This window comes from Dasypus novemcinctus, chromosome 24, assembly GCF_030445035.2.
Source record: "Dasypus novemcinctus isolate mDasNov1 chromosome 24, mDasNov1.1.hap2, whole genome shotgun sequence".
NCBI lineage: Eukaryota > Metazoa > Chordata > Mammalia > Cingulata > Dasypodidae > Dasypus > Dasypus novemcinctus.
In genome coordinates, this window is record NC_080696.1 from 11,596,376 (window position 1) to 11,622,713 (window position 26,338).

Below are 26,338 nucleotides of genomic sequence, written 5' to 3' on the forward strand. Positions count from 1 at the left end.
GCAAAGGCATGCTCGTGACCGTGCCAGCCTCGTTGCCAAGCCTGCCTGTTGCAAAGAAAGGCAGAGGGCAGGTTGGGAGTACGCCGTTAGCTCCCCCAGGTCTGCACGACACTCAGAGCAAGCCTAGGGGTGCAGGAGCTGTCTTCGCGACCAGGGAAGAGGAGCCCCGCTGGACTGGGCCCTTGCAAGGCTTGGCTCCAGTTGCATTTGGGGAGCCATTGGCCAGATCTGTCCCTCGATGAAAACCTTCACTTTAATCTGCATGACCAAGCCAAGGGCTTCGCAGAGAAGCAAGCCACAGGAATCAGGTCAGTGTTCCTGGACGCCAAGGTGCAAAGAAGAAACAGTGGCCCCAGGGAAATGACAAGGTTTCCACACACAGCCACTGCCCTGCAGCGCATGGCGTGTGCAACGAGGGCACACGTGCTGACAGCAGTGGCCATGTGGATATTCCGCGTGCACTGAGGCCTTCGAAGCTCCTGGCCTGTCCCCTCTGTGCCATCCAGTGAACCCAAAGTGGAGATTTGACTTAATGGATATTGGGTGGTCCCCCAAACCAATGCCATAAGACCCGTCAGGCAAGAAATACACCTTGGATTAATTTGGTGTTCCTCTGGCGTCAAACGCATTGTTGGGCTTAATAAACAGGTCCTGCCTCGATTCCACTCCACCAGCCCGCTTGATTTCAGGGGGCGATTTTGCTACATGAGATCACAGGGATGTTCATCTCATAGAACTGGGAAGTGGTTCCATATCCAGGTGGCAGCTAAAGGGATCACCAGTGACTGGCATCACTCTGGAAGGCAGCCAAAGTGTTTGCAGATTGGCCCTTTCCTTCATCTAGACCCAGCACCAGCACACAAATGAGTACCCAAAAGAAAGCATCATCAACAGATGTCTCAACATTCTTTTAATTCCATCTTTGCAGCATGTTTTTCAACTAAGCAGTCAACATTCTCTTTGAACTCCCAATCTTGGTCATGCATACCCAATCCCCTGCCCTTTCCCCAACTCTGGGTCACCTTTCCTTTCACAGAGAAAATTGAGGTTGCATCATATATATGATGGCTGGTACACAATAAACACCCAATTGATGTTAACAGTAACCATTATTTTAATTCTCTGCTTTCTTCCCTTCCCACCTCCAATTTTTTCCAATAGCCTTTACTCACCCTTGAATTCTCTTACACCTCCTCTGCCAGCAAATCCTGCAACATTTGCTTTGACATGTATCGTGAATCTGGTCTCTCCTCACCTTCTCCAACACTACCTTCCATCAGCTCTCACCGGGATTCCTTCAACAGCTGCCTGACTTTTATCTCCACTTGTACCCTGGCCTTTTTATGTCCTGTTCTCCACACAGCAGCCAGAATCATCTTTTTGAAAATATAACTCAGGCCGTGTCACCCCTCACTCAGGTTTTTCCACTGATTTCCCATCTTAAAGTCTGGACCAGGCCATCAGGACATGGTCCTCTGTATCTTCTCACACCTCCCCTTGCTCAATCCGCTCCAGGTAGCTGGCCGCTTTGCTTCCCCTGGAACATGTAGAGCAGCTCCTGCCAAGGGACCTTTGCACATGCTGACCCCTCTGGAACTGCTACCCTGACCAAATCTTCATGGTCCACCCCCTCACTTCCAGGGGTCTCTGCTCAAAATCGACTTAATTGGGGAGCGGCTCTATCCTCAGTAGCACTCCCTCCTTGTCCCTCTAATCTCCCTCGCCTTGCTTTGGTCTTCTCCATAGCATTTGAGACCATCTGACCAATTACATATGTGTCTGCTTATGGTCTGTCTTCCCTCACTAGAATGTAAACTGCAGAGAACAACTATTTTGTCCATTTTAGTCATTGCACTAAGAACATTGCCTGGCCAGCATAGGTTCTCAACAAATATTGGGTAGCAGATGAAATTCCTCTCCTTTCCTTTTATCTCAGGAAAGGAATAACCCTTTCTCCTTTACAGCCTGTTTTTTATTCTCTCCCTTTCTGCCTTCTAAAGGCAATGACCCCCTCTCTCAGTCACGAATTTGTTTATTTCCTTCATCCTGAAAAGCTTCCCTTACCCTTTCTTCCTCTTCAAACAGCCTCTGAATCTCATCCCTCCCATCACAGCAAATCTTCTCAAGTGACTGCCCTATTCTCCCCATTCCACCTCCTCATTTCCCCCTCAGTTTTCAGCTTCTTGTCTGTCTTCTGCCCCTTTGCCCCATCAAGGTCACCCCTGTCCACTTACTTGATTGCCTCTTGTCTGGCCAGATTCACCTTGACCTCTCTGCAGCATTTGACAGCATTCTCTCTCTTTGAGAACCATCATCCCTTCATTGAAGAGATGCTCTTCTTTTTTGGGTTTTACTTTCCCTTTGCACAAGTGCCCTCACCTGTTTCCTTCCCCTTCTTAGGAAATGTGATTTTCAAATGTGACAGTAAATCAGAATCACCTGAAGGGATGAGTCAACTAGTTTGTTGGTACAACTTCCAGAGCTGCTGGTTCAGAAACGCAAGTTCATTTCCACCAAGCTCCCAGGTGATGCTCAAGCTGTACATCCAGCAGTCTCCATGCTGGGAATCCCTGCCTATGAACGTGTCTAGTTGTGCTCATTACAGTTACTTGCTAATTATGATGCCATCGACATCCAGAAAAGCTTCTGTATGTTTTCATCCACTTCTTTAAACCCACGTAATTCTTCAATGCTCTTCACTCAGTTACTGCAAGCATCTCACATGTTCCCACTCAATACTGGTGAATGCTTGGTATCACAATGGCAAAGAGCTTTTTGCCCTCATGAAATATATGTACCTCACGACAGGCTTTCCTTTAAATCGGTGCTTCCATATAACTTAAAAAATAATTTATTGAAGTGAAATACACATAAAAATTTTAGTGGACAATTCAGTGGCACTTAGTATGTTCAGACATCATACAGTCACCTCTATTTAGTTCCAAAACATTTCCCACTCCAAAGTCCTTGTACCCATTTAGTAGTTTCTTCCCCATTTCACCTCCCCTAAGTCCCCTGACTACCACCAATCTATGCTCTGTATCTATGGATTTATATATTCTAGATGTTTCATATAAGTGGAATTATGTAATAGGTGATCTTTCATTTAACTTTTTATTAGGGAGGTAGCTGATTTACAGAACAATCATGCATAAAATACAGGATTCCCATATACTACCCCTTTTTTAACACCTTGCATTGGTGTGGAACATTTGTTACAATTGATGATACATTTTTATAATTGTATCAATAACTATAGTCCTTGGTCTAACTTAGGGTTCATTCTATGGTGGAGTTAAATGGATTTTTTAAAATTCTTATTCTGTTACCATATATACAATCTTAACATTTTCCTTTTCAATCACATTCAGATATATATTTCAGTGCAGTTAATTAGGTTGACAATGTTGTGCTACCATGACCACCATCCACTACCAAAATATTCCCATTATTCCATATAGGAATTCTGTACCTATTAAGCCTTAACTTCCCATTCCCTATCCCCACCCTGTCTCCTGATAACTTGTCTTCTAGATTCTGATTTTATGAGTTTGCTTATTTTAATTGTTTCAAATTGGTGAGATCATACAACATTTGTCCTTTTGTGTCTGGCTTATTTCACTCAACGTGATGTCTTCAAAGTTAATCCATGTTGTCCAATGCATCAGGGCTTCATTCCTTTTTATAGCTGAATAATATTCCATTGTATGTATATACTACAATTTGTTTATCCATTCATCTGTTGATGGACACTTTTGTTGCTTCTGTCTTTCAGCAATTGTGAATAATGCCACTATGAACATCAGAGTACAAATAACTGTTCAAGTCCCTGCTTTCAGTTCTTCTAGGTATATACCTAGTAGTAGGACTGCCTATAATTCTATACTTAACTTCCTGAGGAATATACAACCGTCTTCCACAGTGGCTGTACCATTATGCATTACCAAGAGCAGGGAATGAGTGTTCCTATTTCTCCATGTCCTCTCCAACATGTGTAGTTTTGTTTTCTGATTTTTAATAGTAGCCATTTTAGTGGGTGTAAAATGATATATCATTGTGGTTTTGATTTGCACTTCCCTAATAGCTAGTGATATTGAGCATCTTTTCATGTGCTTCTTGGCCTTTTGTACATCCTCTTTGGAGAAATGTCAATTCATGTCTTTTGTCCACTTTTTAATTGAGTTGTTTTTCTTTTTATTGTTGAGTTGTAGGATTTCATTATATTAAGCCCTTATCAGATATGTGGTTTCTAAATATCTTCTCCCATTGAGTAGGTTGTCTTTTCACTTTTGAGACAAAGTCTTTTGATGCGCAAGTTTTTACTTTTGAGGAGGTCCCATTTATCTATTTTTTTCTTTCATTGTTTGTGCTTAGGGTATGAAGTCTAAGAAACCATTGCCTGTTACAAGATCCTGAAGATGCTTCCCTACATTTTTTTCCAGGAGTTTTATAGTCCTGGCTCTTATATTTAGATCAGTGAGCCATTTTGAGTTAATTTTTGTATATGCTATGAGATAAGGGTCCTCTTTCTTTCTTTTGCATGTGTATATCCAGTTCTCCCAGGATCATTTGTTGAACAGACTATTCTTTCCCAATTGCAGAGACTTGACAGCCTTGTCAAAAATCAATTGGCCAGAGATGTGAGGGTTTATTTCTAAACTTCCAATTTAATTTCATTGGTCAATAGACCTATTCTTATGCCAAAACCATGCTGTTTTGACCACTGTAGCTTTGTAATATGATTTAAATTCAGGAAGTGGGAGTCATCCAACTTCATTCTTCTTTTTCAAGATATTTTTGGTTATTTAGGACCACTCACCCTTCCAAATAATTGGCTTTTCCATTTCTGCAAAGTAGGTAGCTAGAATTTTGATTGGGATTGTGTTGAATCTGTAAATCATTTTGGATAGAATTAACAACAATAATTAGTTTTCCAATCCATGAATATGGAATGGCCTTCCATTTACTTAGGTCTTCTTTCATTTCTTTTAGCAATGTTTTGTAGTTTTCCATGTATAGGTCCTTTACCTCCTTGATTGAATTTATTCCTAGATACTAATTCTTTTAGTCACTATTGTCAATGGAATTTTTTTCTTGATTTCCTCTTCCAATTGTTCATTAGTAATGTACAGAAACATTCCTTACTTTTGCATATTGATCTTGTACCCCATTATTTTGCCAAATTCACTTATTTGTTCTAGTAGCTTTGTTGAAGATTGTTCAGAACTTTATATATAGCATCATGTCATATGAAAGTTTTTATCTCTTCCTGTCCAATTTTGATGCCTTTTATTTCTATTTCTTGCCTAACTGATCTGGCTAGAACTTAGAGTACATTGTTGAATAACAGTGATGACAATGGGCATCCTTGTCTTGTTCCAGATCTTAGAGAGAAAGCTTAAAGTCTTTCACCATTGAAGATGATGTTAGAGGTGGCTTTTTCATATATGCCTACTATCATGTTGTGGAAATTTCCTTCTATTCCTATTTTTCTAAGTGTTTTTCACAAGAAAGGGTGCTGGATTTTCAAAATATATTTTATTAGAGAAGTCGTGAGCTTACAAAAAAATTATGCATACTGTGCAGAATTCCCATACATCTCCCCTCCCCCAACACCTTGCATTTAAACATTTGTTACAGATTATGAAAGAACATCGTCAAAAAATATCGAGCACTTCATGAATTTGTGTGTCATCCTTGTGTAGTGGCCATGCTAATCTTCTCTATATCATTCCAATTTTCATATATGTGCTGTCAAAGTGAGCACAAGGATGCTGAATTTTGTCAGATGCCTTTTCTGTGTCAGTGGAGATGATCCTGTGGGTTTTTCCCCTTCATTTTCTTAATGCGGTATATTACATTAATTGATTCCCTTCTGTTGAACCACTGATGTGTAACTGGGATAAAATCTACCTGGTCAGGGTGTATAATTATTTTAATGTGTTATTGGATTCAATTTGCTAGTATTTTGTTGAGGATTTTGCATTTATATTCACAAGAGAATTTGGTCTGTACTTTTGTTCTCCTGTAGTATCTTCACCTAGAGTTTGTGCTAGGATAATGCAAGCCTCATAGAATGAGTTAGGGAGTCTTCCCGCCTCTTCAGCTTTTGAAAGAGTTTAGTCAGGATTGGTGTTAATTCTGGGAATGACTGGTGGAATTCACCTGTGAAGCCATCTGGTCCTGGGCTTTTCTTCATTAGGGCATTTTTGATGACCGATTCAGTATCTTTACTTGTAATTGTTCAGTTGCAGTCTTCTGTTTCTTCTAAAGTAAGTATAAGTTGTTAGTGTGTTTCTAGGAATGTGTCCATTTCATCTAAGTTGTCGTTCTTTTTGACATACAGTTGTTAATAGTATCCTCTCATGATCCTTTTTATTTCTGTGGGGTCATAGTAATGTCCCCCCTCTCATTTCTGAATTTGTGTTCTCTCTCTTTTACTTTTTCAGTCTAACTAAAGGTTTGTCAATTTTATTGATCTTTTCAAAGAAATTACTTTTGGTTTTGTTAGTGTTTTCTATTGTAATTTATTCTCAATTTCATTTATTTCTGCTCTAATCTTTGTTATTTCTGTCCTCCTGCTTGCATTGGGATTGGTTTGCTGTTATTTTTCTATTTTCTCCAGGTGTGCAGTTAGAACTTCAATTTTAGCTCTTTCTCCTCCTCCTCCTCCGCCTCCTCCTCCTCCTTATTACAAAAGATGAAGAAAGTTTTCATTTCTTTTAACATTAAACAGTGTTTATCACGGTCAGCTACTAGAAACACAGTAACATTGGTCAAGTGACTTCATTAAAACTAAGAATAAATGGTTGCTATGATAAAACCTCATTCCATGTGAACAGTGTTGTTAGACACTGAATTTTTTAATAGTAAAATAAAATACAGCTTATCTTGGAGAGTAAGCAAATAGTTCCAATCAGAGAGACGTGGTAAGGTTCTAACAAAGAAGAAAAATGTTGCTTGTGTCCAGAACACTTAATGACATCTAGGACAGGTTTTTCTTTTGTTTTGTTTTAGTTTTAGTTTTTGCATAAAGATCTGAATCTGGGGACAGATCAAACAGCAAGCTATCAGCCTCTTTCTCCTGATCTTCCCTGGATGCTGTACAGTATAATTCTGACCTTCAGAGTTTGAAAACAGTTGTTTCAGTCAGTTTCCTGAAGTTCCTGCCTGTTATTAGTTGTTCTGGTAGAAGAACTGAGTCCTGGAGCTCCCTACTCTGCAATCTTTTCACAATCCTCTTCTCATTTAACTTTTTAAAGTATGTAAAACTACTACAAATTCATGGTCCTGATGTTGATTATATTTGACTTGATTGTAGGCATCTGACAGAGCTACCATCATCTCCCTAATAGCTTATGTCTCTTGGGGTGCACAAGCCGATATACATAATAATTACTTAAATTCTTTATCTCTTCAGTGCATCTTCAATAGGTGGAATTAATTTGGTGAGAAGGGAGATCCCCAGTGGGCAACATGGCTAAAAGTGGTTTATTATGGGAATAACTCATAATAAAATATTTCAAGTTCATAAATGGAAAGAATTCTTTTTACTTTAATATCTGTGGGATCTGCTTGAATTTTTACACTATAATTTTCACCCTTTTTTGGCTACTTATTTTCCTGCTGTGATTGTTAAAATTCTTTATGGTGCTGTGTTGAAATCATATCAACACGCTTCTTGAAGAACATGCTCAGCCTGATGCATCTCTTCACTATCTGATACTTTCAATTTTATATGAAAATGAAATGGCAATGATATCTCTTCTCAAGCACTTACAATGTGAAGCTTTTAGACATATGGGCTCATTTAGCTGAAGATCTAAATCTTTGGTATTTTAGAAATTTTGTGTACCATCAGTCTTTTTAAATACAAAGGACTAGAATACTCTTGGAATGTTTCTAGCTATAATTAGCAGGGCAGTACTTAAATTTGGATCACTCCATTGACTAGCTCATTTCTTATTTCAACAAAACAACTATAGGAAAATAATGTCTGTGATTTAATCAGCCTTCTCCCTGCAGTTACTTCAGGGCTGGACTGGTGGGGTAATCGCCAACTTTCTGAATCACAACCACTTGTTTGCTATCCTATGCATGAAAGTATTTAATTTACGTATAACTGGGTGGCCAAGAGAGTCCCTACAAAGGAAACAAGTAGTGGAAATTTACTTAACAAAGAAAATAAATACAGAATTCCAATTCCTAATGTAGAATATCCAATTTCAGTAGAATACACTTACATCATTGCTAATAAAATCGCCTGTATTTAAACAATAAAGTTAGGAAAAATATAATTCTCTATTTTTCTTTAAAGTCACACTTGTCTCTCTCTGCCTTTAAACAGGAGTCTCTGGGTAGAAAAGGGCATATGTCTGGAATTCTGTAGTTGGGGAGACTAAAGGCTAAATTAAGATGGAATAATGAATTTTGATCTTCATAGAAATATGGCAATCAGCTATATAGGATTCTCAAAAATATAAATATTTGACAAGATGGAATGACAATAGTGTCTTCTCTTTTTAACATGTTTTCTGGGTTCTGAATGCATGAATTATTGCTGCAAAAAGAGGACAGAATTAGTTTTACTACGTCCTTTCCCAATCACCTTGGCCATTATCTATAACTCATAGATATTATTCAGATAATTACCTCAGCCCTCCATTTTCAATATGAAGAAAGCTTAACAAGCCTATCAGTATGGAAACCCAGGTTTTGGTGGACATTGGCAAGAGGGCCAATAAGAGGAGGCTGGGGAAACTGAGAGAGCTAAACATCTCAGTCATGGCTCTGCTTCAAGGACTTCTTCCTCAAACTGATTTCCCTTTGCTCTTTAAAAAGTCAAAATAGTATGACCCAAGTCCTAGGAGGAAATATTAAATAGAAATGGTTACCAACAGAGGACCTCCTCACACTAAATCCTTCTGAGGGCTTATGTCTCAAATGGTTTGGGAAGTATTCAAAACATTTCATCTGTGAGGAACTTGTTACTTTCAGCCCGTAGATAACACACTTCATTTAGAAGAATAAGGAATGAAGGCTCTTACCTGATGTGGTTGCTCTTCTTTTTTCCTTTGATTATTGGCTTCTGGGGAAAGGTTCTCCATTCCTGCACTGGGAGGTGATGTTTTATAAATCTACACTTGGGAATAATACAGTGTGTCTCTATTTAATGCTAGCATTGCCTCTTCTAAAATTAAAACTGAGTGCTCTGTCTCTTAACTACAAAAATCTTTGATTCTATTCATTGAGAACATCCAAGGGGCTAAAGAAGACTGGTTTCTATACAAAAAGGAATAAGCAAGGGAAAGGGGTCATTTATTCTGTTAGTTCAGATCATGTTTTAAAACAAATAAATCCAAAGTTACCAGTGGTAAAAATTTTCTCAGCCCCATATTTTAGTTTCTTGGCTGCTAAAACAAAGACCATGTAATGGGTTGGCATAAACAATGGGAATTTATTGGCTCATGGTTTTGAGGCTAGGAAAAGTCCAAAATCAAGGCATCAGCAAGCTGATGCTTTCTCCCAAAAGACTGTGGCATTCTGAGACTGGCTGTTGGCGATCCTTGGTCCTCGGCTTTTCTGTCACATGGCAATGACATGGTGGTCTCTCCTGGCTTCTTTTTGGGCTCCATAGACTTCCAGCCTCTGGTTGCTCCCTCAGGCTTCTCTCTCTGTGGCATCCAGTAACAAGATTAAGACCCTTCCTGGCTCATTCGGGCCACCCCGTAACTGAAGTCACCAACAGGTCCTATTTACAACGGATTCACACCCACAAGAACGAATTAAGAACATGCTTTTCTGGGGTGCATCATTCCAAGCCACCACAAACAAAATTAAAGATAACAATCGGGGCCATCCCTGATGTTCCAGAGCCTTTCAGCCTTCCCTCCACCGCAAAGCCCTTCCTTGCCCCGACCCCTACTCCGGACACAAGAGTCCTTGTGCCTTCTGCTGCCCAAAGTTTATCTCTCAGAACAGCCTCAGAGTTCAAACCTGAGGCCCACAAGACCACTGGTCTCAGAAGAGCTCAGAATGGGGGTTCATGCCAGGTGCCGCCAACCCAGAGAGACATTATCCAGCCACCATCCCTAAAAAGTCACCCCTTTCCTGGTGGTTTACTCTGCTCCCTTATCCTACATTTTTTTCTTCATAGCAGTTATTGCCACCTGGAATTATGTATCTGCCTCTTTATTTAATGTCTGTCTCCTGCAATGGCATATGGGTGCTTTGGGTGACAGGGACACTGTCCTGGAACTCAATCCACAAATGTCCAGGGAATGAATGAGCCCATTCAGCGTAAATTTTAGCCACATCTCATCATCTATTCACAAGGCATTTGCACCTCCCTGAGGCATGCTAATGCTATTTCCTCTGTCTGGGAGGACCTTATCTTTCTCCACATCACACTATACCTACTTCTTTATCTTCTTATCCCCTGTTCAGCCTTCTGCACCCTATCTCGATGGCCCCAGTCAGAAAAGAACCCTTCCCTCCTCTGGTCTCCTGCAGTTTTAGTTCCTTTTACATTAGTCAACGCCTCACTCCCAACTGTCGGAGAGAGTAATTAGTTAATTAATTGTCCTTAAGCATCAAAAAGCATCAAAGATGTGAACAAATCAGTATGACTAACTTAGTTTAGGGCTAAGCAGATTTATTACAGGAGGCTTGAATTCTAATCACCATTTGTAGACAATCATAACATCATTTCTCTGGAGGCTGACTATAGAATTGTTTTGCTTCAGTTGCTGTAGTCTTAATTATTCATGAATGGGTGCAAGCCTTGGACAAAATCTTGAGTTTCTTTTCTATTCTTTTGATAAGTGAATGGTTTTAGATTACATATGCTAAGGTTTCTCTCGACACCTTCAAATATAGAGGTGAGGTGAGCAAGCTGGATAATTCAGGCAACCCAAGTAGCAGAAGCAAAAATAGAGTTTCTCCTTTAATTACCCAAGCAGTTAACTGAATCCCTCACTGAAGATTTCCCATGGAGACACCATCCAAAACTCAAAAGTGCATTTTACTTTTTTATACAGAGAGGTCCTGGCACCAGCCAGTCCTCTCTGTCTGAGTTGAAGTTCGTTTATAAAATAGAGAAGGGTAACTTGATTCTTAAGCATCCAAAAGAGCATTTCCATTCTCCCTCTCTCCCCTCCCCTATCTTAATGATGATTTGCATGTATGCTCTTTTTCAATCAAGAAACGACATGTTTTCGTAGATATTACTTGATGACAAGTAACGGGAGGTTGAGGAACTGAAACTCCAGTAGAAAAATTAAGGTTTCCCTTTACACTATATAGCCACTGAAAGGTGGAGGGGCACTTAGGATTTTGAATCCTTGAAAGATTTCCATTATGTTCTTCCTTACAGGGCCAGTGCTGATTAAGGTAAATTAGTTGCTTTAACAGATAAACATCAACATATCAGTGGCTTAATACAATGGACATTTGTTTTTTGCTTGTATAAAGCCCAGAATGGGCGTTCCTGATGACCAGGAATGCAGGCTCCTTTCATTCTGTAGCTCCTCCAGCTTCAACATGTGGCTCTGAGGTTGCTACCAAAGGAGTAAAGAGGTAAAGAACATGGAACAGAATGTGCATGGTGTTTCCATGGACCATGCCTGGGAAGGCACATTTCATTTCTGCCATATTCCACTGCCCGTAACTCAGTCACATGACCTTACCTAGCTACAAAGGAGCCTGGGAAAAGAGGTTCACTATCCTAGGAAGAAGTGAGCTTGGTGAAAAGCCAGCCTGTCTTTGCCACAATACTTAGTCTCAGTTCCAGATATTCATTCCCCAGACTTTCTGATGGACATGCAATGCAGGAAGACATCGTATGTTTTAGGCAGTTTCCCGATCTTTCCTTATTGTCTTTGTAAATAAACTCTCAACTGGGAATAGAGTAAAAGTAGCTAAGAACAAAAGATAAATAAGTCCAAAGGACTGACGACAGATCTCGCTTCCTTTTACAGGGTCTCTCACGGGTACTAGTCTGGCTTTGACCACAAACTACTTCTAGCTTCTTTTTCACAGAATGTAGCCTCAGGTACATGATAGGTACTGATATTATTATTATTATTATTATTATTATTATTATTATTATTTTGCTAACTCCCCAATGATGGGCACTTGCTGAAGGCAGAAGATAAACCCTGAGAATAATGCTTCCCCAGAAGAAATAAAAAAGGACATAAAATTGGAACAGGTCTGGGAGTTGGGCCACAACAGGGAAGAAAGTATATGGCTGGAGATTGTAACACATTTACAGACACTAAGGACATTTTCTTGGAAAGGGGGATATGATGAGACAGAAAATGGTGTCATTATTGAAAATTATAAAGTGCAGTGTAACCACATGGATATTTAGATTAGTTCTCTGAATTGGATGTGTTTATTCTGTTACCTACAACTCTCTCTTTCTCTCAACCACCCTTGGGTTCTTTGACCATAGACTAAAAGTAAAGTAAAGGGCTGGAGCAGGAATGGAGTCACTGACCTTCACTACATTAGCTGCCAACCCTTGACTGACTGGGGTAGCCAGCCATTGAGAAAGTTGAATTCTGAGCCCAGGTAGAGAAATAAAACTAGAGCGCTCACATCAAGGCTCAGGTATCATGAAAATATGATCCCCTTCAACATCATTTTAAGTAATTCATCTAATTTTGGAAGCATAAAAGCTTTTGTTTCTGTGGTTATATGTATGTTGGTAAGCTTATCACAGATCATTAATTTTGTAACTTATCTGGGATTTTTTAACTTTCTAAGGCTTTCATATGTCATTTATGTTCAATTATTAGAAGGGGTTGAATAAAATTTCAAAGTCTTTCAGGTAAATTCATTAATTTATGAACCTCAACCATCTTTCTTTTCTTTATCTTCTGGAGAGACAGTTAAGGCACTGCCACAGAAAAAACACAATCATGCCTCCGTCATTTCAAAATCATTTTGTATTCATTTTTTTATTCCCCTGCTCATTTGTGAAATTTTATCATGAGATTGGCAGGTGAGGTGTTGCCCCTTACTTCTAACCCAGCACGGCCTTGAGAAATGGCACTATAGCCTTCCAGCTGTGACCTTGGACCTTTGTTCTGGTCCCTGGAACAGGGCACACATATTTTTACACTTGTGTTTGAAAGGTTTTAAAAATGGGAGTGACTAAATGGGAAGATTTAGGACCTTGAGTGGGGGAAGAAAGGAGTCCACTAGGTGATGACAATTAGCTCTCAAAAGAGGAATTTTCTCACTTTCCTACTCTTTATATTTGACTTGGGGTACATCTACGAATTTCTCTTGTAAACTCTTGATTTTCTTCAATGCAAGCTTCTTTGGCTGCAAATACACTGACCGGTCCATGTTAGCAGCACTTACACGCTGCTGTTCTTGCCAAGATTTAGCTTCTCCCAGAATGCTATCTCTTCTCTGAGGAAGGCTATGAAAACCAAAAAGGACTGAGATCGGGAGCGATGAAAACAAGAAAATTAGACAATGGGTTTTAAAAGATCTTCTCACATTTCTCAGTGCCTACTGCAGTAGAGAATTCCGCGAATACAAAACTGGCTTCCCCTCATGTCTTTTCTCCCCTCGGAGCCAGCAGCAAAACGTCATTAGTTCTGTCCCTCTGAGTTCCCTCAATGAATGCAAGAGCAGTCTATAGAGAAAGTCACCCAAATGCTCATCCAAGGGGCCCCGACATTGATGATCCTGGGTATTGCTCAGGTAGGAGTTAGCTGCTGCTCCCTAAATAAATTTGCCACTTGGTTACCAGCTGGAGACACAGAGAGGCAGAGAAAGAGACAGAGGGCACGGGGAGCTGTGTTTTCTAAACGGTTCCAGGCCACTGGCATTTCAGCAATAGCTAATACCAAACAGATGGCGAGCGCTGCATTCTGCTGGCTTTCAACAGAGGTCCCGCCTCATTCCATGATGAACCACCTGTGCTGGGGGTGGGTACAAAAGTTCTACCTGGTGTGTGTGTGTGTGTGTGTGTGCGAACCTGAGGTTGAGGTTAGCAAGCCCAGTGACAAGTATTGGCCCTCTGCCCTATTTCTGCTTACGTACATGTAGGACAACTTGGATTTATCCAATAAACACAAAATTAAGCCAACAAACTGAGCTCTAGCTGGGAGGGAAAGGTTGCCTGATGAGGCAGAAATGGCTAACAAAATGTTCCAGACCCTGCTGCCCTGTCATTTATTTCACCTTATGAGTCAGCCAAGGGTGGAATGTTATGGCTGCTCGGTAAATTCTGCAAATTGCTTTGCAGCCTTAAAAAATTTCCCAAGCAAGAACATAAAGAGATTCTGTTTGTCTTTTAGATGGCATTAGGGCAGAGGGGTCGTGTGGCTACCTCCTTCCACCTGTCCTACAAGGTATCCTTTTACAACATGAATCCTATAGAAGTTTACTCTTTCCATTCATTTCCTATGTGTGGGTGGACCCTGAGATGGGGGAGTTGTGACATTGCACACTTGGAATTCCACATTGGTTCAGCCCAGAGAAGGAAAGAACTTAATTCCATCAGTGACGTCTTCAAGGTGAGGGGAGACAGGGTTCCACATTTGTCTTTGTAGATCACTGAAATATTTTCCCCATCATGGGTTCATTTTCAGGTAAGCCGCAAAGGCCCCAAATGTAGTGGCTGCCACTCCCCAGCCCCTCTTGTTTGCAGAAGTTTGTTGAGAAAATCAGCTCCCTCCTTAGGGAGGGTTAAGGCAGGTGGATTTGTGCCTAGGGAAGCCCAGAGTGTGCTCTGGGTAGAGAGAATGCACGAACTTAGCAGCTTAGAACAACACTCATTTATTACCTCCCAGTTTCATTGGGCCAGGAGACTGGCCACAGGGTATTCTCTGCTCAGGTTCTCACATGGCTAAAATCCAGCTGCATTCTCATGTGGAGCCCAGTGTCCTCTTCCAAGTTCATGTGGTTGTCACAGGGTTCAGTTCTCTGTGATTAGAGGGCCAGGGCCCCCATTTCCTTGTTGGCTGTCATCTGGACCTCCTCTTGGCAACCAGGGGCCACTCATTTTCTTGGCCATGTATCTCCCTCCATTTTCAAAGCCAGTGATGGAGAATCTCCCTCACATCAAGTCCCCACTCACTCTCTTCGGAATTCTTTCTTCAGGAAGAACTAAGTCTCTTTTAAGGACCCACCTGATTAGGTCTTAACTATGGGTTAATGCCCCTAAAGTTTTAGGTTCTTTGTAAAATAGGAGGGCTTTTCATAGTTAGATTCCCAGTGATCATCTGCTTCAACTTTGCCACTGAGAATAAAAATTGTTTTGACGAATGTTTAACTGAGAGCTAGGCAGTTATTGGAGGACATATTCTGGGCTTCGTGAAGACTGCAAAGGGGATGGGGACAGCCAGGCTGGTTAGTTACCTCCATCCGAGGGGCCCGGCCTGAGAGAGCAAACCCAAGTAATTGGGTCCAGCCTTTGGTTCAGATGGATGGTTTCAACATTTTTGAACCACAGAATGTTTTTCAAATGAAAGGTAAATGGAAGTCCATTATATAAAACATATATTTTTAAAATTTTATTAATACTCACAAGGCTTATTGTGTGCTTAATATTTAATCCTCATGAAAACAATAGGAAATGGGCACTCTCATTAGGATTATCATTATCATTCTCCCCACTTTACAGATGAAGAACCTGAGTTACAGAAACATGAAATACCTTGCCCAAGATACTAAAATTGATTTTGACACCAGGAAATTGGGCTGGTGTGTCCTTGAACAGGGGCGTGGGTAGGGAGAGAAGGGGATGGGCCTGCTCTTGCCACAGCCTGGCCTCTCCCCCAGTGCTTTCCCTGCCCCCTCTCCCTCAGGGTCCTTCAGGGCATCTTCCATTTAGGAAAGATTTTGCAACCCAGGGGTTTGACGTCTATCATCAGCTGCTGCAGATGGTGCAGCATTCTGGGGTCTGCTTTTATGTATGTCATTTCCCAGAATCCCCACATGGGAACCAACACCTGTCCCTCATCCAGGACCTCTCCTTTGCTGCCTCCTTTGCCTCCTTGCCACAAAGGGGAAGAGGTGTTCCTTTCATACCTCCTCACCTACTTTGGATGTTTGTTACCACTCTGGCCTCCTCACTTGTCTTGCCACCTCCTGTTTTGCATTCATCACAATCCATGAACTCTATACCATGAGCTTCATCCCACTAACCCACCTTGGGACACATCATTCCTCTGTTGCCAATGCTGCCATGGCTCCCCATTACCCAATCAAAATCCTAACTCATCGAATGACATTCATGGCTCTTGATGATCTGACACGACTGATCTTGCCCTGACTTTAGTCCAACCATTCTAAGTAATTGCATTATCCATTCTGTCCATGCCTTCCCCAAACACACATGCATAACATGTTAAATGACACATCTAGGTCTTTGCTGCAAACTCCCAGGGCACTTCGTCCATGCCTCCATGTGGGCACAGTCAATTTTCTACCTTCTATTATGATTCAAGTATCTTTTCTAGTCTATAAGCCCCTTGAAAATAGTAGATACACCCATCTTTTTATTCTCTACTGAACCCAACAGCCCCCTGCACATAATAGGTACTTTATAAATATATAATAAATTAAACATCCTCCCAAATATCCTGGGAAATAGGTGGAACACATATCATTATCCCCATTTAACAGATCAGCAAATTGAGATAATGAGTGGCTGGCTCATCTTCACAGAATAAGGGGCAAATGAACCTGACATACATGTCTTTTGGGTACCAAAATACTTTGAGACTAAATTTCTATCTGATGCCCTCAAGTAAAATCAATCTTATTATTTTTGTGAAATCAACAACCACAATATACAGGCATACCTTGGAGAAGTTGCGGGTTCAGTTCCAAACCATTGCAATAAAGCAAATATCACAATAAAGTAAGTCACAGGAATTTTTTTGTTTCCCAATACATCTAGAACTTAAATCTACACTATACTGTAGTCTAAGTGTGTAATAGCAGTATGTATTTTAGAAAATGTATAAACCTTATTTTAAAAATACTTTATTGTTTAAAACTGCTAGCCATCATCTAATCCTTCAGGGAATCATAATCTTTTTATTGGTAGAGGGTCTTGCCTCAATGTCGATGGCAGCTGACTGATCAGGGTGGTAGTTGCTGAAGGTTGGGGTGGCTGTTGCAATTTCTAAAATAAGACAACAATGAAATCTGCTGCATCTTCCTTTCAGGAAAGATTTCTGTGCAGCACATGATGCTGTTTGATAGCACTTACCCACATTAGAACTTTTCAGAATCAGAATCAACCCGTGCCACTGCTTTATCAACTAAATTGACATCATATTCTAAATACTTTGTTCTCATTTCAACCGTGTTCACAGTATCTTCACCAGGAGTAGATTCCATCTCAAGAAAACACTTTCTTTATTCATCCATAAGAAGCAACTCCTCAGATGTTAAAGTTTTATCATGAGATTGCAACAATTCAGTCACATCTTCTGACTCCACTTCTCATTGCTCTTTCCACCACATCTGCAGTTACTTCCTCCACCAAAGTCTTGAACCCCTCAAAGTCATCCATGAAGGTTGTAATCAATGTCTTCCAAACATTTGGTAATGTTGATATTTTGTCCTTTCCCATGAATCATGGATGTTCTTAATGGAATTGGGAATGATGAGTCCTTTCCAGAAGGTTTTCAAATTACTTTGCCCAGATCCACCAGAGGAATCATTATTTATGGCTGCTATAGGCTTACAAGATGTAATTTCTTAAATAATAAGACTTTAAAGTTGAAGTGACTCCTTGATCCATGGGCTTCAGAATGGATGCTGTATTAGCAGGCATAAAAACAATATTAATCACATTGAAAATCTCCATTAGAGCTCTTGGGTGACCAGGTGCATTATTAATGAACAATAATATTTTGAAAGGAATATTTTTTTTGAACAGTAGGTCTCAACAGTGGATTTAAAATATTCAGTAAATGATGCTGTAAACAGAGGTGCTGTAATCCAGACCCTTGTTCCATTTATATATTTTGAAAGGAATTTTTTTTTGAACAGTAGGTCTCAACAGTGGGTTTAAAATATTCAGTAAGTGATGCTGTAAACAGATGTGCTGTAATCCAGACTCTTCTTCCATTTATAGAGCACTGACAGAATAGATTTAGAATAATTCTTAAGAGCTCTAGGATTTTTGGACTGGTAAATGAACATTTGTGTCAAATGAAAGTCACCAGCTGCATTAGCCCCTAACAAAAGAGTCAATCTGTCCTTTAAAGCTTTGAAGCAAGGTATTGCCTTTTCTTCTCTAGCTATGAAAGCCCTAGGTGGCATCTTCTTCCAATAGAGGGCTGTTTCATCTATATTTAAATCTGTTGTTTAGTATAGTCACCATCATCGGTTATCTTAGCTAGACCAGGATAACTTGCTGCAGCTTCTACATCAGCACTTGCTGCTTCACCTTGTACTTTTATGTGATGGAAAAGGCTTCTCTCCTTAAACCTCATGAACCAACCACTGATATCTTCAAATTTCTCTTCTACAGCTTCCTTGACTCTCTCAACTTTCATAGAATTGAAGAGTTAGGACCTTGCATGGGATTGGGTTTTGGCTTAAGGAATGTTATGGCTGGTTTGATCTTCAATCCAGACCACTAACTTTCTCCATATCAGAAATAAGGCCAATTTGCTTTCTTATCATTTGTGTGTCCACTGGAGTATCACTTTTACTTTCTTCCAAGAACTTTTCCTTTGCATTCCCTGGCAGCTATTTGGTGCAAGGGCCCTAGCTTTTGGCCTAGGTTGGCTTTCGTCATTCCTTCCTCACTAAGCTTAATCGTTTCTAGCTTTTTATTTAAAGTGAGAGACATGCAACTCTTCCTTTCATTTGAAACTTAGAGGCCATTGTACGGTTATTAATTGGCCTAATTTCAATATTGTTGTGTCTCAGCAAATAGGGAGGCCCTAGGAGAGGGAGAGAGACCAGGGAAATGCTGGTCAATGGAGCAGTCAGAAACACTCGTTTACCAATTAAGTTTGCTGTCTTATAAGGGTGCAGTCTATGGCAGCCCAAAACAATGCTAGAGTAACATTAAAGATCACTGATCACAAATCACCATAACAGATATAATAATAATGAAAAAGTTTGAAATATTGTGAGAATTAGCACAAGGTGACACTGAGACATGAAATAAGCACATGCTGTTGGAAAAATGACACCAATAGACTTCTCAACACAGAGTTGCCACAAACCTTCAATTTATAAAAAACAGTATCTGTGAAGTACAGTACAATGAAAGATATCTGTAATTTTTTTCTTTTTTTTTTAAGAGTAGTAGTTTTTCAGTGGAGATGCATACTACAGTTACCCAAGGAGATTTTGTAAAAGGTCCACCCTAATCCTACTGGAGCAGAATCTCAGGACAGGGGAGAAATACAAAAAACCCCCAGGAAACTCTAGTGTGTTCCCCTGCTTAAGAATCACTGATTTACAAGATTCTCAGAAGGTTTCTACCCTCCCCTACTTACCTTATTTAATGGATAATGTTCTATAGCTGGTGAATTACTAAAATATTCTTCTCTATTTAAATGCAGATTAACATTAAATCTTATCACTCATTCTAAAAATATTCATGAAGGAGGGCCATGTGAAAAACCTGCTAACTCTGGGTACATCTGTCTTATGATATATTTTCAATTGTATATTATTTGATATCTGCCTTGTCTACTAGATGCTTTCTTTTCAAACTAGGAAGATTTTTACCTTATATTCCTACCCTTATAGCTGGCCCAGTTCCTGTATGCAGTTAGCACTTTTCATGTGTGAAGCTGCTATTAAATGAATCTTGAATTCACACCTCATCACGAATGAGTTTACCAAGACTTGAGCAGCCTCCTAGGCACAGCCCCTTCCTGGGTTAGCTGGGCAACATGGTAACGATTTCTAAGCCTCAGTTTCCTCATCCGTGAAAGGGCCCCAAAACACAGACCCTGGCTCAGATGGCAGCACAGCAAAGTCCACCCACACCCACTCCTTGTGGGTTTTGTCTCTAATGGTTCATCAGGCAGCGGGTGGAGAGGGGAGGCAGAGGTTTCCTCCCAAGGCTCCGGAGCTCCGGCCACACTCTTAGGCGGCCACCCTGGCTCCCAGGGTCTGCTCCCCCATGCTTTTCCAGGACATGGCTAAGTCGCCAGGGGAGTCCTCAGAGCACATGGCTGTGACTGTAAAGCATGCTGCAGGCTTGGAAGCCAGACATCAAAAGGCAGCGCACTGGTGCCTGATAAGAATGTGTGTTCCTCTCGGCAAACCACTGCAAACCCTGTTTTCTCCACCCCACTGGGAAGGCTGTCACTGCCAAGCGAGCCCTGCGATGCTTGCTGCACCATCGCCTCTTGATCTTTCCTGAGATCAATCTCTTGCCCCCCCAAAGTGTGCTAGAAACAAAACGTCCTGTCTGGTGTCCAATGCTTAAAATAACAAACGCCAGGTTCCTGCTGCCGCGTTGAAACTTTACCCCAAGTTCTCTCCCAACACCACCGCCCCCGGCCCTGCCCCTTCCCATCGGGTAGGAGCCCAGGCCCGAAGGAGGCGCCAAGGGGGCAGGGGAGGCAGGAGAGGGGAAGGGGCAGGGGGATTCGGCATTCCTGATGGCTGCCAGCACTCTGTAAGGGCAATTTGATTTTCTCTGGGTTCATTTTTCAGAAAGAGCAACTTCTTAAATTGTAAGAAATTTTTAATGGAAAGAAACTTCCCATCTCCAAAGAAAAGGCCCCACGTTGTCCAAGCAACGCCGCCTGGGCACGGGCTTCGATCGTCCAGTGTGTATTCCCACGGCGGTGGCATGCTAAATAATTTAAGGAGGGAGTGAGCAGCGTGTCTCTCTCTATGCATATTTTTATGCTTGGGAAATAATAAAATAAGTCACACCACAGCAACTGGGTATATTCATGTTTCCTCTGTTAGAAAATGAGCTTGCAGAGTCTGCGGAAAATGGAGCGTGGCGCTGGCACTGGCCCCTGAGGTGGGCAGCTCTGCCTCTCTCGCTTAGTCTTGCAAGGGGAAATGCCTTTCTCCTATTTTGCACACCAATGGGTCCATGGAGAAGGAATTTTCCTTCTTTTACTGTGACAGATCGTTCTGCAATTCCCCACCGTCCATAATTCCTTCGGGCCCCCTGGAGACTGAATTGTCCCAAACCTAATTTTGGCAATGCCACAGACCATTGTTTGTATTAGGGGACTGCAATGCTTTGTAGTCAGATGCTCGGCGTTTTATTTGTTTTCCTTCCCCTGCCCCAGCTGTTTTTGTTTTAAGAGCATTGGAGGGAAGGTTAAAATATTTGTGGCCTCTGTGAACCTGGCAGATCCCTGCAGCAGGCAGAGTTTGAAATCCGAGCTGATGAGACAGCAGCATCCAGCTCGTCGGCCTGGGCAGGTCCACATGCGGCTTACCCACCCCTACGAGGGGGCTGAGGTGGCGAGTGGGCTTGAGCTCAAGGTGAGGGAGCAGTCAGGGGAGCAGGTCACTGCCACAAAATCCACTCTCCGAAAGCTCAAGCACTCGGTAAACTGCTGGGATTAACCCCGCCAAAGAAGGAGCTAAGACGTATTCATCTTTTACTTTTAACATCCAACCAGCTCATCCAGGATATCAGCAGGCACCTAATCCAGGGCAGGTGGTGGCTTGGGGGTGGGAGTGCATGGTGGCCGCCACATCACCATATGGTCATGGATGTCCAGAGAAACAGATCCAACAGGATACACAAACATAAGTATATATCCAAACACAGCATGATTAGTTGAAAACAAAATACATTTATCAGATTTATTTAAGGAAATGGCTCACCAGATGGTGGGACCAGCAAGTACAAAATCTATAGGGCAAGTCGGAGGCTAGAGATATCAGTGAGAGTGATGTTCAAGTCATGAGTCCAAAAGCCAAAGGGAAGGCCAGCAGGCTGGAGAGTTGGCGAGAAGCAGATGGCATCTTCTCGAGGCAGGCTTCCTTCCTTCTGAAACCCTCAGTTCTTTGCTCCTGAGAGCGGATTGGAAAAGGCCAGCCCACCTCATCAAGGGTCCTCTCCTTCACCTCAAAGGACTGGTTGTAGATGCTGATCCCATCTACAAAATACCTCCACAGCAACATCCAGGCCACTGTTGGTCCAAACAAGTGGACACCATAGCCTTGCCATGTTGACAAGCTGTCTGTTTCTGAGACATCCAAGTCTCCTTGGCTATCCCCTATGAAAACCAAAACTGATGCCATCTCCAGAGGTCCCAATTAAATTGGTCTGTGTGCAGCCTGGACTAGAATTTTATGAAGCTCCCAGATGATTCTGAGATACCACCGAGGTTGAGGACCACCATCATCTGGGAAAAGTTAATTAACCTTTTGAGCGCCTACCTCATGGCAGGCACAGTACAAACACTTCCTACTCTACAAGTTTATTGCATTAACCTCTTTATTGCTCCCAAAGAGATAAGCTTATCTATCTGTAAATTACAGATAAAACTGAGATTTTAAGGTCTTAAGTTGTCCCTGTGGAATTTGATTCCTGGTCCATTTAACTGCAAAGCCTACTCCTTTTCCCCTCAACAATCTTATCAGAGAACCCAGATTGTGGCTAAATAAACATTGAGCATTCTATCTGGAATCCTGCATAAGAAAACAGCCCTTTGGCTTATTTACCTGAGTGGAGACCTCTCCTCTAAAATGTGAAAGAAGGATCAGAACCTATTTAATCAAAGCCTTAGGAAGGTGACGTGGCAGCAGTGCCCCGGTGCCAGCCTGGCACACTTATACCTGAGAGAAAGAACAAGTGCTAATAATTGCTTCCATTTTTACAAAGCACTCTCCAAGCAAGGATCTCAAAGCACAATGTAATTCATACAACAACCCGCATCCTGTCTAGATGAGTAGCATTTTATGTGTACAAATTCCCCTCTGCCCCCAGGCCCTTCCAAGACTAGGAGGATGTTTCTAATTTTAAGGACTGAGCAATACAGTCATGGAAAGGAGCTTGACCAACTCAAAAGGCCCCAGAGGCATTTATGGTGACCTGCATGAGAGAACACGGAAACCACAAACTGTACCATAATGTCTTGTCAGCCTTGCTGTGCTGAATGGTTCAAAGAGAGACAAGACAGGAAGAATAAAACATTCAGTTCTTACAATCATCCCCTCGGATCAGTATTAGGATCTGCTTGGTCAAGTCTCCAAAGGACCTAGAAGCAGTGAAGTGGTGACTTTAACCGATGATCCAGTTACTTGGGTGGGTCAAGGCAGAAGAGACAGGCAGGGCCAGTGAAGTAGCTGGGCACACCAGGGATGGATGAGTCATTGCAGGCAAGTGCAGAGGTAATACCATTGGGACAGCAATTTAAGTCATTCAGGCACCTCCAGACCAGGAAATCCTGCTAGTCTTTGAGGGCGAGCATTTAGGAATCCTCCGGCCAGCCTGATGAAGCCATCTGTTCTTTGGGCAACTAATGACAACAAAAGAAGCCAAAAGCACCAGGGGAGAGACATACGGGACTCATTTCGGTGGCTGGATGGCTACTGTGCCTTTGCTTCAGTCGCCTTCTGTAAAACATCTTCTCTGCCTCGTCCGTCTTTTCTTTCTCCTGTCCACGGTGTCCCTCTACTCCTTATGTTCTCATCTCCCTAAATGCGCAATTCTGATGGACGGGTGAATTAAAAATAAATAAAGCAGGTATTCTCCTCCCTAATTTCTAGTGCTGTACTTAAAATAGGCTGCTTTCTATACATGTACAAGTTTTCAAGGGACACATCAGCACATTCCAAAGTCATTCATTTTTTAAGCACCAAGGAGACAGTGTCTGTGCAGCAAAATTTATACAGATGATTCTACAGCTCTCCATATCCCTTATTTGTATGTATGGTGCACATCTGGAAGATTTAGGGGAGAACATATCCTTTTTTTTTTTTTTTAAGGAAGTGGATGGGAAAGAAAGGATCTCTGAATTAAGGTAAACCATACTTGCATCTACAAGTTTCTTTAAAACTGAAGTCTTATCCAGAGGCCCCAAAGTAAGATTATCAATGACCACCATGTTGATAAATTCAAAGAGCACCATTCAAATCCTGGTTTATCTCCTCCATCTCTGGATTCTCCTGTTTTGTTATAAGCTCATCATCTTCCTCCCAATAATTAAATGTTGGATTATTCAGCCCCTTACTCTCTCCTCTTTTTTTTTTTTTAATTTTTAAGATAGGATAACCCATGCCCAGAACTTCAGTCACCACATACATAGATATGGCCCACAAATTCTCACCTCCAGACTCTGATCTTTAGGCCCATTTGACATTCCACTTAAATGTCACAAAGTCAACATCGTGTACAAGACAAACTTCATGATCTCCAAATTTGAGCTTCTTCGTGTGGCCCGGTACCATGAATAGCATTAGCTTTCATCCAGTTGTTTCAAGCCACAAACTTGGGAGTCGTTCTTGACCCCTCCTTCTTGCCCTGTCCATATCTGATCAATCACCAGATCTTACACACGTTACCTCTTCAATGTATCTCATATCCAGTCACTTCTACCAATATTTACCACCTTCATCCCTGTCAAGCAGCCATCTTCTCACCTGGATTTCTACATCAGCTTCCTACCATGATTCTCTTTCCACTTTGTTCCTTCCCAATCTACCCTCCATACTGATACCAGAGTAATTTTTTCCAAATACAATTCTGATAATGCCACCCTTTCCCCCACATATACTGCTTCCCACCCTATCTCCAAAACCAAAATTTCAAAACAGCCTGTATCATCCTATGTGATCTGACAGCCACCTATCTTTCCAGTCTCATCTTGCCCCATACTCAACCACATCTTGCCTCTTTTAATATATATATTTTATTAGAGATGTTGTAGGCTTACAGAAAAACCATGCAGAAAATGCAGAGTTCTCATCTACTCCTCTATTCTTAACACTTTGCATTAGTGTGGTAACTTTGTTACAATTGATGAAAGAATATTACTATAATTGTACTATTCACTACAGCCTATTTTACATTAGGGTACAGTCCTATGAATTAAAAAAAAAATTTTCTGGTAACATATACAACCCAAAACTTCCCCTTTTAATCACATTCAAATATATAATTCAGTGTTGTTAATTACATTCATAATGTTGTGCTACCAATACTGCCATCCATTGCCAAAATGCTTCCATCACTCCAAACAGAAACTCTGTACAATTAAGCATTACTCCCCATTCCCTACTCCTACCCCAGTCCCTAGTAATCTGTATTCTAGTTTCTGACTCTATAAATTTGCTTATTCTAATTATTTCATATCAGTGAGATTATACAACATGTGTCCTTTTGTGTCTGGCTTATTTCACTCAACATGATGTTTTCAAGGTTCATCCGCATTGCCGCATGCATCAGAACTTCATTCCTTTTTACAGCTGAATGATATTCCATTTTATGTGCATACCACATTTTGTTTATCCATTCATCTGTTCTCAACCTGGTTTCTTCCTGATTTTCACCCACTCTGTTCTCCTACCAGCCTCAGGCAGATTGCACCTGTTTCCTGTGTCTAGAGTGCTTCCCTTCGGGTCTTACCTGGTTAACACGTGTTCACCCATCAAATCTCAACTCACTCATCACTTATCGACTCCTCAAATTTAGTTTAATCTCCCTAATATGGGCTCTCGTAACACCACATAGCACTACTTTACAGCAGTTATTGAGTTGCAACTTTACATTCATTTGTGTGATTACTTAATATCAGTCTCCACCACTAGACTATAAGCTCTTCTCTGGTTCTATCTCTTCCTCTTGCTACCAACTAACCTTGCATTGCTCACCTCTCTTTTTTATGAGTTGCCATAGTTTCTACTGACCAACAACTTATTAATCTTATCTCTAATAAGATTCTGCTTATTAGATTTTCCTTCTGTGTCTCTTAGTTTCTAATCTTACTACCAAATGCTGGTGCTCTCTAAATCTGTCACGTCCACATTCAACCAGCAAGTGTAAACGGTTTAATTTGTTTTATCATCTCTGTGGCAAAGATCCTCTAATTGAGTACCTCATATCTCTCTGGCTGATACCCAAATGGACTGCCCTTGGGTAAGAGATGCCTCCCATTCGTTGGCTGTGGCCAGGATGGTGGGGTTGAGAGGTTAGGTTTCCTGAGAAGTACAATAGCGAGATGCTTTTTCCATCACAACTTGCCTGCTGGGAGCTGGCAAAATTGGCAAGGGGTCTTTGTGAATTGTGATTGGGTAAAGGGTGGTAAGAGAAAACAAGAATAAATACTTGGAGTATTCAACATCCTGCTTTTTGGTTGATATTTCACTGCATTAATATCCACTACTTCTCATATATTGTTAA

At 41.3% G+C, this 26,338-nt stretch overlaps 1 protein-coding gene and 1 non-coding gene across 2 annotated transcripts in view; one reads left to right on the plus strand and one right to left on the minus strand.

The window, feature by feature from the left end:
• The window catches only part of SPTLC3 (serine palmitoyltransferase long chain base subunit 3), a 142,964-nt gene that overhangs the window by 103,561 nt on the left and 13,065 nt on the right, over positions 1-26,338 (plus strand). The window lies entirely within an intron of this gene.
• LOC111759624 (U6 spliceosomal RNA) lies at positions 5,661-5,767 on the minus strand. Its single transcript, XR_002793546.1, has one exon. It is a non-coding gene; the product is annotated as a U6 spliceosomal RNA (small nuclear RNA).